Below are 13,542 nucleotides of genomic sequence, written 5' to 3'. Positions count from 1 at the left end.
TTAGTATATACACCTTTTCTTTCTTTTTTTCGGCAGGCAGGCAGGTGTGTGTGTGTCCCCGTCCCTCCCGAGAGAGCGCTGCCCCTTGCCTCTGCCCGCAGGTGCCGACGGTCCGCTTTCGCTTGCAGCTCACTCGGCACGGCTGCTGCTGGTGGGAGGGGCCTAAGCTAAGGAGGCCGGCCGGCTGGCGCCCCCCGCGGCTGCGGTCGTTGTCGGGCCGTTGACAGGAGATCAAAGAGCAGGGCCCCCGCCCGGGACTGGCGGGCAGGCAGGCGAGCAAGCAGGCAGGCAAGAGAGGGGGAGAGCGGAGTCCGGGCGGCCGGCAGCCGCGTGCGGACCGGGCTCCAGAGGCGTCGGCCTGCGCCGCTGCGCGCCAGCCGGACGCCCGCGCGCCCGCCCAAGGCCGGCGTCGGGCATCGCTTCTCGGCCTTTTGGCTAAGATCAAGTGTAGTATCTGTTCTTATCAGTTTAATATCTGATACGTCCCCCATCGGGGGACCACATATTAAACGGATTTTTGGAACAGGGAGCTGGATCAGGAGCTTGCTCCGTCCTCTCCACGCATCGGCCCGGTATTGCAGCGCCTCCGGGAACGGTGCACTACCTTCTCTCAGCGGTGAAAAGACAGACGTAGCTAGCAAGCAAGCGAGGTGGACCGGAGCTCCTTCCTCTCCGGTCTCGTCTCTCGTCCATCTGTGTGTCTCTGTGTCTCTCTCTCTCCCCCTCCCCGTTCCCGTGCTCCCTCCGTGCACTTTCCCGCGCCTCGACTCTCTCGGCAAGCAGGCCGGCCCCCTTTTCGGCTCCCGTGCGTTTTCCCTCCAAAAAACTTAGTTTTTTCCTCCTTTTTCCAGGGAGGCAGGCGTGGCTTGTGTGTGTGTGTGTGTGTGTGTGTGTGTGTGTGTGTGTGTGTGTGTGTGTGTGTGTGTGTGTGTGTGTCCCCGTCCTTGCAGGCGGGCCCCTTTCGACAGCCGGCCGTTTTCCCTCCAAAAAACTTAGTATATACACCTTTTCTTTCTTTTTTTCGGCAGGCAGGCAGGTGTGTGTGTGTCCCCGTCCCTCCCGAGAGAGCGCTGCCCCTTGCCTCTGCCCGCAGGTGCCGACGGTCCGCTTTCGCTTGCAGCTCACTCGGCACGGCTGCTGCTGGTGGGAGGGGCCTAAGCTAAGGAGGCCGGCCGGCTGGCGCCCCCCGCGGCTGCGGTCGTTGTCGGGCCGTTGACAGGAGATCAAAGAGCAGGGCCCCCGCCCGGGACTGGCGGGCAGGCAGGCGAGCAAGCAGGCAGGCAAGAGAGGGGGAGAGCGGAGTCCGGGCGGCCGGCAGCCGCGTGCGGACCGGGCTCCAGAGGCGTCGGCCTGCGCCGCTGCGCGCCAGCCGGACGCCCGCGCGCCCGCCCAAGGCCGGCGTCGGGCATCGCTTCTCGGCCTTTTGGCTAAGATCAAGTGTAGTATCTGTTCTTATCAGTTTAATATCTGATACGTCCCCCATCGGGGGACCACATATTAAACGGATTTTTGGAACAGGGAGCTGGATCAGGAGCTTGCTCCGTCCTCTCCACGCATCGGCCCGGTATTGCAGCGCCTCCGGGAACGGTGCACTACCTTCTCTCAGCGGTGAAAAGACAGACGTAGCTAGCAAGCAAGCGAGGTGGACCGGAGCTCCTTCCTCTCCGGTCTCGTCTCTCGTCCATCTGTGTGTCTCTGTGTCTCTCTCTCTCCCCCTCCCCGTTCCCGTGCTCCCTCCGTGCACTTTCCCGCGCCTCGACTCTCTCGGCAAGCAGGCCGGCCCCCTTTTCGGCTCCCGTGCGTTTTCCCTCCAAAAAACTTAGTTTTTTCCTCCTTTTTCCAGGGAGGCAGGCGTGGCTTGTGTGTGTGTGTGTGTGTGTGTGTGTGTGTGTGTGTGTGTGTGTGTGTGTGTGTGTCCCCGTCCTTGCAGGCGGGCCCCTTTCGACAGCCGGCCGTTTTCCCTCCAAAAAACTTAGTATATACACCTTTTCTTTCTTTTTTTCGGCAGGCAGGCAGGTGTGTGTGTGTCCCCGTCCCTCCCGAGAGAGCGCTGCCCCTTGCCTCTGCCCGCAGGTGCCGACGGTCCGCTTTCGCTTGCAGCTCACTCGGCACGGCTGCTGCTGGTGGGAGGGGCCTAAGCTAAGGAGGCCGGCCGGCTGGCGCCCCCCGCGGCTGCGGTCGTTGTCGGGCCGTTGACAGGAGATCAAAGAGCAGGGCCCCCGCCCGGGACTGGCGGGCAGGCAGGCGAGCAAGCAGGCAGGCAAGAGAGGGGGAGAGCGGAGTCCGGGCGGCCGGCAGCCGCGTGCGGACCGGGCTCCAGAGGCGTCGGCCTGCGCCGCTGCGCGCCAGCCGGACGCCCGCGCGCCCGCCCAAGGCCGGCGTCGGGCATCGCTTCTCGGCCTTTTGGCTAAGATCAGGGTTTAAGCCGGCAAGCCCGCAATTCCGAGGTCTTAGTCCAGGGGGTCGGGAAGGCGAGGAGAGGCCGGATGGACTGGATGGACTGAAACGGGATCGTGGAGAGCGGAACCAGGAGGATCGGAGCAGTGACACGGAGGATTTTTGAAGCGGTGGATCGACTGGACGGCGACGGCGTTTTGTTGGAGTTGGTTGGAATCGGTTGCGGAACATGGCTGGATTTGTTGGGCTGAGGAAGGAGCGGAGGAAGAATTCCCTCCGCTTTTCACTGAGGAGCCGGGATGGATTGGATCAATGGACAAGAGCTAAGTTTAAAACTTTGATTTTGAAACAGTTGCTGGAGGTTAAAATGTCAGATGTGTTTTGTTTGCAAGACTTTTGTTCTAGAGGGATTTTTGATTTGACGATGACGACGGAAATGCTTTGTTTTGAACTGTGGGAAAAGGTGCAAGCCAGGAGGAAGGAGGCCCCCTTGAGCCTCTTCCAGGTGGACCCGATGTTTGCTGGGGAACTAAAACGCATGACGGTTCACGTGTCGGACCCCTTCATTGCGGAGGAAGATATCGTGAACCTTTTGGAGCAGTTTGTGTTTCTACAGGGAAAAGGGAAGAAGGAGCTTGATGAAGATGACAAGGTCTGGACTGGGAAAAGGATTTATTGGATGAGGCTGCGAGAAGGGAGAGAGGGGGTAATCCACCCCCCAGCGTCCTTTACAATTGGAACGGAGAAAGGGTACCTGGAGTATCCAGGCCAACCCCTTACATGCTGGAGGTGTATGGAGCCGGGACATTTTGCGTCACAATGTGGGACAGTGTGTTGCAGTCGATGTGGGTCAAGGGGTCATGAGACAAGGGCTTGTGTGCAGTGTTATGCGTGTGGGAAGATGGGGCATAGGGTTGTGAATTGTAAGGAGGGGAAACAGAAGGGTGGTTTGACAGAACAGAAGGGGATGGGGAGAACGGAAAGTGTGACAGGACCTGGTTTTTCGATTGCGTATAGTGTAGAGGACATAGGTGGTTTGACAGAGCAGAAGGGGATGGGGAGACATGAAAGTGTGATGGAACCTGTTTTTACGATTAGGCAGAGTGTAGAGGACATGACTGGACGCAGTGTGAATGGACCAGGTGATGTGTATGACATTGGAGTTTTTGTGCAGCGTGAGGACAGTGATTGTACTTGTACGGGGAGAGAGGAAAATGCAATGGAATCCAAAGTTGAGGAAATTCAACGGAAGGGGAGAGTGAAAAGAGTTAGAAAGAGAGTGGTGAATGTACGACTTAACGATACAGACGGAGACAGTGGGAGTGGTGTGAATGAATCTTCGAGTGTTAGTAGTGTGGATGAATCAGTTGAGGAGTATGTGACACGGGCAGGAATTTTGGGAAATAGACAGAGAAACGAGAGTGTTGAGAATGGACGGAGGAGTGTTAATGTGAGTAATAGTGGGCGGTGTGAAGACAGTGTAAGGAAGAAAGTTGAATGTGGTTGAGGCAGTATATAAGAGCAGAAGGAAATTTGCATAAGGGGCGGGATTAAGGAAATGAGGGCTGTTTGGGTTTGATGAAGCATATGATTGGGAGGTTACGAATTCTTGTGTATTGAGATGGGCGGGTTGAGGATCAGGTTTTTTGGGGTTTTAAGTTTGAACGACAATGGTTTTGTTTAGAATAAGATGAAGACTTGGTTATGATAGTTTATGTATGATATGTTACCATGACTTGTTGTACGGGTTTGTTATTCTGGGTTGAGTTTGTTTTGCTTTATGTTTTATTAGATTTCAGTATGTCGTACTTATATATTTGGTTGAAACTTATGTGAATGTGAAAAAAACGAACTTTAATGAACTGATTTTCAATAAAATATAAAAAAAATCTGTTCTTATCAGTTTAATATCTGATACGTCCCCCATCGGGGGACCACATATTAAACGGATTTTTGGAACAGGGAGCTGGATCAGGAGCTTGCTCCGTCCTCTCCACGCATCGGCCCGGTATTGCAGCGCCTCCGGGAACGGTGCACTACCTTCTCTCAGCGGTGAAAAGACAGACGTAGCTAGCAAGCAAGCGAGGTGGACCGGAGCTCCTTCCTCTCCGGTCTCGTCTCTCGTCCATCTGTGTGTCTCTGTGTCTCTCTCTCTCCCCCTCCCCGTTCCCGTGCTCCCTCCGTGCACTTTCCCGCGCCTCGACTCTCTCGGCAAGCAGGCCGGCCCCCTTTTCGGCTCCCGTGCGTTTTCCCTCCAAAAAACTTAGTTTTTTCCTCCTTTTTCCAGGGAGGCAGGCGTGGCTTGTGTGTGTGTGTGTGTGTGTGTGTGTGTGTGTGTCCCCGTCCTTGCAGGCGGGCCCCTTTCGACAGCCGGCCGTTTTCCCTCCAAAAAACTTAGTATATACACCTTTTCTTTCTTTTTTTCGGCAGGCAGGCAGGTGTGTGTGTGTCCCCGTCCCTCCCGAGAGAGCGCTGCCCCTTGCCTCTGCCCGCAGGTGCCGACGGTCCGCTTTCGCTTGCAGCTCACTCGGCACGGCTGCTGCTGGTGGGAGGGGCCTAAGCTAAGGAGGCCGGCCGGCTGGCGCCCCCCGCGGCTGCGGTCGTTGTCGGGCCGTTGACAGGAGATCAAAGAGCAGGGCCCCCGCCCGGGACTGGCGGGCAGGCAGGCGAGCAAGCAGGCAGGCAAGAGAGGGGGAGAGCGGAGTCCGGGCGGCCGGCAGCCGCGTGCGGACCGGGCTCCAGAGGCGTCGGCCTGCGCCGCTGCGCGCCAGCCGGACGCCCGCGCGCCCGCCCAAGGCCGGCGTCGGGCATCGCTTCTCGGCCTTTTGGCTAAGATCAAGTGTAGTATCTGTTCTTATCAGTTTAATATCTGATACGTCCCCCATCGGGGGACCACATATTAAACGGATTTTTGGAACAGGGAGCTGGATCAGGAGCTTGCTCCGTCCTCTCCACGCATCGGCCCGGTATTGCAGCGCCTCCGGGAACGGTGCACTACCTTCTCTCAGCGGTGAAAAGACAGACGTAGCTAGCAAGCAAGCGAGGTGGACCGGAGCTCCTTCCTCTCCGGTCTCGTCTCTCGTCCATCTGTGTGTCTCTGTGTCTCTCTCTCTCCCCCTCCCCGTTCCCGTGCTCCCTCCGTGCACTTTCCCGCGCCTCGACTCTCTCGGCAAGCAGGCCGGCCCCCTTTTCGGCTCCCGTGCGTTTTCCCTCCAAAAAACTTAGTTTTTTCCTCCTTTTTCCAGGGAGGCAGGCGTGGCTTGTGTGTGTGTGTGTGTGTGTGTGTGTGTGTGTGTGTGTGTGTGTGTGTGTGTGTGTGTGTGTGTGTGTGTGTGTCCCCGTCCTTGCAGGCGGGCCCCTTTCGACAGCCGGCCGTTTTCCCTCCAAAAAACTTAGTATATACACCTTTTCTTTCTTTTTTTCGGCAGGCAGGCAGGTGTGTGTGTGTCCCCGTCCCTCCCGAGAGAGCGCTGCCCCTTGCCTCTGCCCGCAGGTGCCGACGGTCCGCTTTCGCTTGCAGCTCACTCGGCACGGCTGCTGCTGGTGGGAGGGGCCTAAGCTAAGGAGGCCGGCCGGCTGGCGCCCCCCGCGGCTGCGGTCGTTGTCGGGCCGTTGACAGGAGATCAAAGAGCAGGGCCCCCGCCCGGGACTGGCGGGCAGGCAGGCGAGCAAGCAGGCAGGCAAGAGAGGGGGAGAGCGGAGTCCGGGCGGCCGGCAGCCGCGTGCGGACCGGGCTCCAGAGGCGTCGGCCTGCGCCGCTGCGCGCCAGCCGGACGCCCGCGCGCCCGCCCAAGGCCGGCGTCGGGCATCGCTTCTCGGCCTTTTGGCTAAGATCAAGTGTAGTATCTGTTCTTATCAGTTTAATATCTGATACGTCCCCCATCGGGGGACCACATATTAAACGGATTTTTGGAACAGGGAGCTGGATCAGGAGCTTGCTCCGTCCTCTCCACGCATCGGCCCGGTATTGCAGCGCCTCCGGGAACGGTGCACTACCTTCTCTCAGCGGTGAAAAGACAGACGTAGCTAGCAAGCAAGCGAGGTGGACCGGAGCTCCTTCCTCTCCGGTCTCGTCTCTCGTCCATCTGTGTGTCTCTGTGTCTCTCTCTCTCCCCCTCCCCGTTCCCGTGCTCCCTCCGTGCACTTTCCCGCGCCTCGACTCTCTCGGCAAGCAGGCCGGCCCCCTTTTCGGCTCCCGTGCGTTTTCCCTCCAAAAAACTTAGTTTTTTCCTCCTTTTTCCAGGGAGGCAGGCGTGGCTTGTGTGTGTGTGTGTGTGTGTGTGTGTGTGTGTGTGTGTGTGTGTGTGTGTGTGTCCCCGTCCTTGCAGGCGGGCCCCTTTCGACAGCCGGCCGTTTTCCCTCCAAAAAACTTAGTATATACACCTTTTCTTTCTTTTTTTCGGCAGGCAGGCAGGTGTGTGTGTGTCCCCGTCCCTCCCGAGAGAGCGCTGCCCCTTGCCTCTGCCCGCAGGTGCCGACGGTCCGCTTTCGCTTGCAGCTCACTCGGCACGGCTGCTGCTGGTGGGAGGGGCCTAAGCTAAGGAGGCCGGCCGGCTGGCGCCCCCCGCGGCTGCGGTCGTTGTCGGGCCGTTGACAGGAGATCAAAGAGCAGGGCCCCCGCCCGGGACTGGCGGGCAGGCAGGCGAGCAAGCAGGCAGGCAAGAGAGGGGGAGAGCGGAGTCCGGGCGGCCGGCAGCCGCGTGCGGACCGGGCTCCAGAGGCGTCGGCCTGCGCCGCTGCGCGCCAGCCGGACGCCCGCGCGCCCGCCCAAGGCCGGCGTCGGGCATCGCTTCTCGGCCTTTTGGCTAAGATCAAGTGTAGTATCTGTTCTTATCAGTTTAATATCTGATACGTCCCCCATCGGGGGACCACATATTAAACGGATTTTTGGAACAGGGAGCTGGATCAGGAGCTTGCTCCGTCCTCTCCACGCATCGGCCCGGTATTGCAGCGCCTCCGGGAACGGTGCACTACCTTCTCTCAGCGGTGAAAAGACAGACGTAGCTAGCAAGCAAGCGAGGTGGACCGGAGCTCCTTCCTCTCCGGTCTCGTCTCTCGTCCATCTGTGTGTCTCTGTGTCTCTCTCTCTCCCCCTCCCCGTTCCCGTGCTCCCTCCGTGCACTTTCCCGCGCCTCGACTCTCTCGGCAAGCAGGCCGGCCCCCTTTTCGGCTCCCGTGCGTTTTCCCTCCAAAAAACTTAGTTTTTTCCTCCTTTTTCCAGGGAGGCAGGCGTGGCTTGTGTGTGTGTGTGTGTGTGTGTGTGTGTGTGTGTCCCCGTCCTTGCAGGCGGGCCCCTTTCGACAGCCGGCCGTTTTCCCTCCAAAAAACTTAGTATATACACCTTTTCTTTCTTTTTTTCGGCAGGCAGGCAGGTGTGTGTGTGTCCCCGTCCCTCCCGAGAGAGCGCTGCCCCTTGCCTCTGCCCGCAGGTGCCGACGGTCCGCTTTCGCTTGCAGCTCACTCGGCACGGCTGCTGCTGGTGGGAGGGGCCTAAGCTAAGGAGGCCGGCCGGCTGGCGCCCCCCGCGGCTGCGGTCGTTGTCGGGCCGTTGACAGGAGATCAAAGAGCAGGGCCCCCGCCCGGGACTGGCGGGCAGGCAGGCGAGCAAGCAGGCAGGCAAGAGAGGGGGAGAGCGGAGTCCGGGCGGCCGGCAGCCGCGTGCGGACCGGGCTCCAGAGGCGTCGGCCTGCGCCGCTGCGCGCCAGCCGGACGCCCGCGCGCCCGCCCAAGGCCGGCGTCGGGCATCGCTTCTCGGCCTTTTGGCTAAGATCAAGTGTAGTATCTGTTCTTATCAGTTTAATATCTGATACGTCCCCCATCGGGGGACCACATATTAAACGGATTTTTGGAACAGGGAGCTGGATCAGGAGCTTGCTCCGTCCTCTCCACGCATCGGCCCGGTATTGCAGCGCCTCCGGGAACGGTGCACTACCTTCTCTCAGCGGTGAAAAGACAGACGTAGCTAGCAAGCAAGCGAGGTGGACCGGAGCTCCTTCCTCTCCGGTCTCGTCTCTCGTCCATCTGTGTGTCTCTGTGTCTCTCTCTCTCCCCCTCCCCGTTCCCGTGCTCCCTCCGTGCACTTTCCCGCGCCTCGACTCTCTCGGCAAGCAGGCCGGCCCCCTTTTCGGCTCCCGTGCGTTTTCCCTCCAAAAAACTTAGTTTTTTCCTCCTTTTTCCAGGGAGGCAGGCGTGGCTTGTGTGTGTGTGTGTGTGTGTGTGTGTGTGTGTGTCCCCGTCCTTGCAGGCGGGCCCCTTTCGACAGCCGGCCGTTTTCCCTCCAAAAAACTTAGTATATACACCTTTTCTTTCTTTTTTTCGGCAGGCAGGCAGGTGTGTGTGTGTCCCCGTCCCTCCCGAGAGAGCGCTGCCCCTTGCCTCTGCCCGCAGGTGCCGACGGTCCGCTTTCGCTTGCAGCTCACTCGGCACGGCTGCTGCTGGTGGGAGGGGCCTAAGCTAAGGAGGCCGGCCGGCTGGCGCCCCCCGCGGCTGCGGTCGTTGTCGGGCCGTTGACAGGAGATCAAAGAGCAGGGCCCCCGCCCGGGACTGGCGGGCAGGCAGGCGAGCAAGCAGGCAGGCAAGAGAGGGGGAGAGCGGAGTCCGGGCGGCCGGCAGCCGCGTGCGGACCGGGCTCCAGAGGCGTCGGCCTGCGCCGCTGCGCGCCAGCCGGACGCCCGCGCGCCCGCCCAAGGCCGGCGTCGGGCATCGCTTCTCGGCCTTTTGGCTAAGATCAAGTGTAGTATCTGTTCTTATCAGTTTAATATCTGATACGTCCCCCATCGGGGGACCACATATTAAACGGATTTTTGGAACAGGGAGCTGGATCAGGAGCTTGCTCCGTCCTCTCCACGCATCGGCCCGGTATTGCAGCGCCTCCGGGAACGGTGCACTACCTTCTCTCAGCGGTGAAAAGACAGACGTAGCTAGCAAGCAAGCGAGGTGGACCGGAGCTCCTTCCTCTCCGGTCTCGTCTCTCGTCCATCTGTGTGTCTCTGTGTCTCTCTCTCTCCCCCTCCCCGTTCCCGTGCTCCCTCCGTGCACTTTCCCGCGCCTCGACTCTCTCGGCAAGCAGGCCGGCCCCCTTTTCGGCTCCCGTGCGTTTTCCCTCCAAAAAACTTAGTTTTTTCCTCCTTTTTCCAGGGAGGCAGGCGTGGCTTGTGTGTGTGTGTGTGTGTGTGTGTGTGTGTGTGTGTGTGTGTGTGTGTGTGTGTCCCCGTCCTTGCAGGCGGGCCCCTTTCGACAGCCGGCCGTTTTCCCTCCAAAAAACTTAGTATATACACCTTTTCTTTCTTTTTTTCGGCAGGCAGGCAGGTGTGTGTGTGTCCCCGTCCCTCCCGAGAGAGCGCTGCCCCTTGCCTCTGCCCGCAGGTGCCGACGGTCCGCTTTCGCTTGCAGCTCACTCGGCACGGCTGCTGCTGGTGGGAGGGGCCTAAGCTAAGGAGGCCGGCCGGCTGGCGCCCCCCGCGGCTGCGGTCGTTGTCGGGCCGTTGACAGGAGATCAAAGAGCAGGGCCCCCGCCCGGGACTGGCGGGCAGGCAGGCGAGCAAGCAGGCAGGCAAGAGAGGGGGAGAGCGGAGTCCGGGCGGCCGGCAGCCGCGTGCGGACCGGGCTCCAGAGGCGTCGGCCTGCGCCGCTGCGCGCCAGCCGGACGCCCGCGCGCCCGCCCAAGGCCGGCGTCGGGCATCGCTTCTCGGCCTTTTGGCTAAGATCAAGTGTAGTATCTGTTCTTATCAGTTTAATATCTGATACGTCCCCCATCGGGGGACCACATATTAAACGGATTTTTGGAACAGGGAGCTGGATCAGGAGCTTGCTCCGTCCTCTCCACGCATCGGCCCGGTATTGCAGCGCCTCCGGGAACGGTGCACTACCTTCTCTCAGCGGTGAAAAGACAGACGTAGCTAGCAAGCAAGCGAGGTGGACCGGAGCTCCTTCCTCTCCGGTCTCGTCTCTCGTCCATCTGTGTGTCTCTGTGTCTCTCTCTCTCCCCCTCCCCGTTCCCGTGCTCCCTCCGTGCACTTTCCCGCGCCTCGACTCTCTCGGCAAGCAGGCCGGCCCCCTTTTCGGCTCCCGTGCGTTTTCCCTCCAAAAAACTTAGTTTTTTCCTCCTTTTTCCAGGGAGGCAGGCGTGGCTTGTGTGTGTGTGTGTGTGTGTGTGTGTGTGTCCCCGTCCTTGCAGGCGGGCCCCTTTCGACAGCCGGCCGTTTTCCCTCCAAAAAACTTAGTATATACACCTTTTCTTTCTTTTTTTCGGCAGGCAGGCAGGTGTGTGTGTGTCCCCGTCCCTCCCGAGAGAGCGCTGCCCCTTGCCTCTGCCCGCAGGTGCCGACGGTCCGCTTTCGCTTGCAGCTCACTCGGCACGGCTGCTGCTGGTGGGAGGGGCCTAAGCTAAGGAGGCCGGCCGGCTGGCGCCCCCCGCGGCTGCGGTCGTTGTCGGGCCGTTGACAGGAGATCAAAGAGCAGGGCCCCCGCCCGGGACTGGCGGGCAGGCAGGCGAGCAAGCAGGCAGGCAAGAGAGGGGGAGAGCGGAGTCCGGGCGGCCGGCAGCCGCGTGCGGACCGGGCTCCAGAGGCGTCGGCCTGCGCCGCTGCGCGCCAGCCGGACGCCCGCGCGCCCGCCCAAGGCCGGCGTCGGGCATCGCTTCTCGGCCTTTTGGCTAAGATCAAGTGTAGTATCTGTTCTTATCAGTTTAATATCTGATACGTCCCCCATCGGGGGACCACATATTAAACGGATTTTTGGAACAGGGAGCTGGATCAGGAGCTTGCTCCGTCCTCTCCACGCATCGGCCCGGTATTGCAGCGCCTCCGGGAACGGTGCACTACCTTCTCTCAGCGGTGAAAAGACAGACGTAGCTAGCAAGCAAGCGAGGTGGACCGGAGCTCCTTCCTCTCCGGTCTCGTCTCTCGTCCATCTGTGTGTCTCTGTGTCTCTCTCTCTCCCCCTCCCCGTTCCCGTGCTCCCTCCGTGCACTTTCCCGCGCCTCGACTCTCTCGGCAAGCAGGCCGGCCCCCTTTTCGGCTCCCGTGCGTTTTCCCTCCAAAAAACTTAGTTTTTTCCTCCTTTTTCCAGGGAGGCAGGCGTGGCTTGTGTGTGTGTGTGTGTGTGTGTGTGTGTGTGTGTCCCCGTCCTTGCAGGCGGGCCCCTTTCGACAGCCGGCCGTTTTCCCTCCAAAAAACTTAGTATATACACCTTTTCTTTCTTTTTTTCGGCAGGCAGGCAGGTGTGTGTGTGTCCCCGTCCCTCCCGAGAGAGCGCTGCCCCTTGCCTCTGCCCGCAGGTGCCGACGGTCCGCTTTCGCTTGCAGCTCACTCGGCACGGCTGCTGCTGGTGGGAGGGGCCTAAGCTAAGGAGGCCGGCCGGCTGGCGCCCCCCGCGGCTGCGGTCGTTGTCGGGCCGTTGACAGGAGATCAAAGAGCAGGGCCCCCGCCCGGGACTGGCGGGCAGGCAGGCGAGCAAGCAGGCAGGCAAGAGAGGGGGAGAGCGGAGTCCGGGCGGCCGGCAGCCGCGTGCGGACCGGGCTCCAGAGGCGTCGGCCTGCGCCGCTGCGCGCCAGCCGGACGCCCGCGCGCCCGCCCAAGGCCGGCGTCGGGCATCGCTTCTCGGCCTTTTGGCTAAGATCAAGTGTAGTATCTGTTCTTATCAGTTTAATATCTGATACGTCCCCCATCGGGGGACCACATATTAAACGGATTTTTGGAACAGGGAGCTGGATCAGGAGCTTGCTCCGTCCTCTCCACGCATCGGCCCGGTATTGCAGCGCCTCCGGGAACGGTGCACTACCTTCTCTCAGCGGTGAAAAGACAGACGTAGCTAGCAAGCAAGCGAGGTGGACCGGAGCTCCTTCCTCTCCGGTCTCGTCTCTCGTCCATCTGTGTGTCTCTGTGTCTCTCTCTCTCCCCCTCCCCGTTCCCGTGCTCCCTCCGTGCACTTTCCCGCGCCTCGACTCTCTCGGCAAGCAGGCCGGCCCCCTTTTCGGCTCCCGTGCGTTTTCCCTCCAAAAAACTTAGTTTTTTCCTCCTTTTTCCAGGGAGGCAGGCGTGGCTTGTGTGTGTGTGTGTGTGTGTGTGTGTGTGTGTGTGTGTGTGTGTGTGTGTGTGTGTGTGTGTGTGTGTGTGTCCCCGTCCTTGCAGGCGGGCCCCTTTCGACAGCCGGCCGTTTTCCCTCCAAAAAACTTAGTATATACACCTTTTCTTTCTTTTTTTCGGCAGGCAGGCAGGTGTGTGTGTGTCCCCGTCCCTCCCGAGAGAGCGCTGCCCCTTGCCTCTGCCCGCAGGTGCCGACGGTCCGCTTTCGCTTGCAGCTCACTCGGCACGGCTGCTGCTGGTGGGAGGGGCCTAAGCTAAGGAGGCCGGCCGGCTGGCGCCCCCCGCGGCTGCGGTCGTTGTCGGGCCGTTGACAGGAGATCAAAGAGCAGGGCCCCCGCCCGGGACTGGCGGGCAGGCAGGCGAGCAAGCAGGCAGGCAAGAGAGGGGGAGAGCGGAGTCCGGGCGGCCGGCAGCCGCGTGCGGACCGGGCTCCAGAGGCGTCGGCCTGCGCCGCTGCGCGCCAGCCGGACGCCCGCGCGCCCGCCCAAGGCCGGCGTCGGGCATCGCTTCTCGGCCTTTTGGCTAAGATCAAGTGTAGTATCTGTTCTTATCAGTTTAATATCTGATACGTCCCCCATCGGGGGACCACATATTAAACGGATTTTTGGAACAGGGAGCTGGATCAGGAGCTTGCTCCGTCCTCTCCACGCATCGGCCCGGTATTGCAGCGCCTCCGGGAACGGTGCACTACCTTCTCTCAGCGGTGAAAAGACAGACGTAGCTAGCAAGCAAGCGAGGTGGACCGGAGCTCCTTCCTCTCCGGTCTCGTCTCTCGTCCATCTGTGTGTCTCTGTGTCTCTCTCTCTCCCCCTCCCCGTTCCCGTGCTCCCTCCGTGCACTTTCCCGCGCCTCGACTCTCTCGGCAAGCAGGCCGGCCCCCTTTTCGGCTCCCGTGCGTTTTCCCTCCAAAAAACTTAGTTTTTTCCTCCTTTTTCCAGGGAGGCAGGCGTGGCTTGTGTGTGTGTGTGTGTGTGTGTGTGTGTGTGTGTGTGTGTGTGTGTGTGTGTGTGTGTGTGTGTGTGTGTGTGTCCCCGTCCTTGCAGGCGGGCCCCTTTCGACA

The 13,542-nt window shown here is 60.6% G+C and overlaps 11 non-coding genes and 1 pseudogene across 11 annotated transcripts; all 12 read left to right on the top strand.

The window, feature by feature from the left end:
• The first annotated feature begins 415 nt into the window (after positions 1–415).
• On the top strand, positions 416–606 carry LOC148808502 (U2 spliceosomal RNA). Its single transcript, XR_016088161.1, has one exon. It is a non-coding gene; the product is annotated as a U2 spliceosomal RNA (small nuclear RNA).
• Positions 607–1,407: 801 nt separating this feature from the next.
• Positions 1,408–1,598, top strand: LOC148808501 (U2 spliceosomal RNA). The gene has a single exon (XR_016088160.1). It is a non-coding gene; the product is annotated as a U2 spliceosomal RNA (small nuclear RNA).
• A 2,660-nt stretch (positions 1,599–4,258) lies between these two features.
• LOC148808500 (U2 spliceosomal RNA) lies at positions 4,259–4,439 on the top strand (annotated as a pseudogene).
• Positions 4,440–5,206: 767 nt separating this feature from the next.
• LOC148808499 (U2 spliceosomal RNA) lies at positions 5,207–5,397 on the top strand. The gene has a single exon (XR_016088159.1). It is a non-coding gene; the product is annotated as a U2 spliceosomal RNA (small nuclear RNA).
• Positions 5,398–6,204: 807 nt separating this feature from the next.
• Positions 6,205–6,395, top strand: LOC148808498 (U2 spliceosomal RNA). Its single transcript, XR_016088158.1, has one exon. It is a non-coding gene; the product is annotated as a U2 spliceosomal RNA (small nuclear RNA).
• A 787-nt stretch (positions 6,396–7,182) lies between these two features.
• Positions 7,183–7,373, top strand: LOC148808497 (U2 spliceosomal RNA). The gene has a single exon (XR_016088157.1). It is a non-coding gene; the product is annotated as a U2 spliceosomal RNA (small nuclear RNA).
• A 767-nt stretch (positions 7,374–8,140) lies between these two features.
• LOC148808496 (U2 spliceosomal RNA) lies at positions 8,141–8,331 on the top strand. The gene has a single exon (XR_016088156.1). It is a non-coding gene; the product is annotated as a U2 spliceosomal RNA (small nuclear RNA).
• A 767-nt stretch (positions 8,332–9,098) lies between these two features.
• On the top strand, positions 9,099–9,289 carry LOC148808495 (U2 spliceosomal RNA). The gene has a single exon (XR_016088155.1). It is a non-coding gene; the product is annotated as a U2 spliceosomal RNA (small nuclear RNA).
• Positions 9,290–10,076: 787 nt separating this feature from the next.
• LOC148808494 (U2 spliceosomal RNA) lies at positions 10,077–10,267 on the top strand. The gene has a single exon (XR_016088154.1). It is a non-coding gene; the product is annotated as a U2 spliceosomal RNA (small nuclear RNA).
• A 763-nt stretch (positions 10,268–11,030) lies between these two features.
• Positions 11,031–11,221, top strand: LOC148808493 (U2 spliceosomal RNA). Its single transcript, XR_016088153.1, has one exon. It is a non-coding gene; the product is annotated as a U2 spliceosomal RNA (small nuclear RNA).
• Positions 11,222–11,988: 767 nt separating this feature from the next.
• Positions 11,989–12,179, top strand: LOC148808492 (U2 spliceosomal RNA). Its single transcript, XR_016088152.1, has one exon. It is a non-coding gene; the product is annotated as a U2 spliceosomal RNA (small nuclear RNA).
• An 805-nt stretch (positions 12,180–12,984) lies between these two features.
• Positions 12,985–13,175, top strand: LOC148808491 (U2 spliceosomal RNA). Its single transcript, XR_016088150.1, has one exon. It is a non-coding gene; the product is annotated as a U2 spliceosomal RNA (small nuclear RNA).
• The last annotated feature ends 367 nt before the right edge of the window (positions 13,176–13,542 follow it).

The sequence above is a fragment of the Atractosteus spatula genome, unplaced genomic scaffold (assembly GCF_055471065.1).
Source record: "Atractosteus spatula isolate fAtrSpa1 unplaced genomic scaffold, fAtrSpa1.hap1 Scaffold_21, whole genome shotgun sequence".
Taxonomy (NCBI): Eukaryota; Metazoa; Chordata; class Actinopteri; order Semionotiformes; family Lepisosteidae; genus Atractosteus; species Atractosteus spatula.
This window is presented reverse-complemented; position numbering and strand designations above follow the sequence as displayed.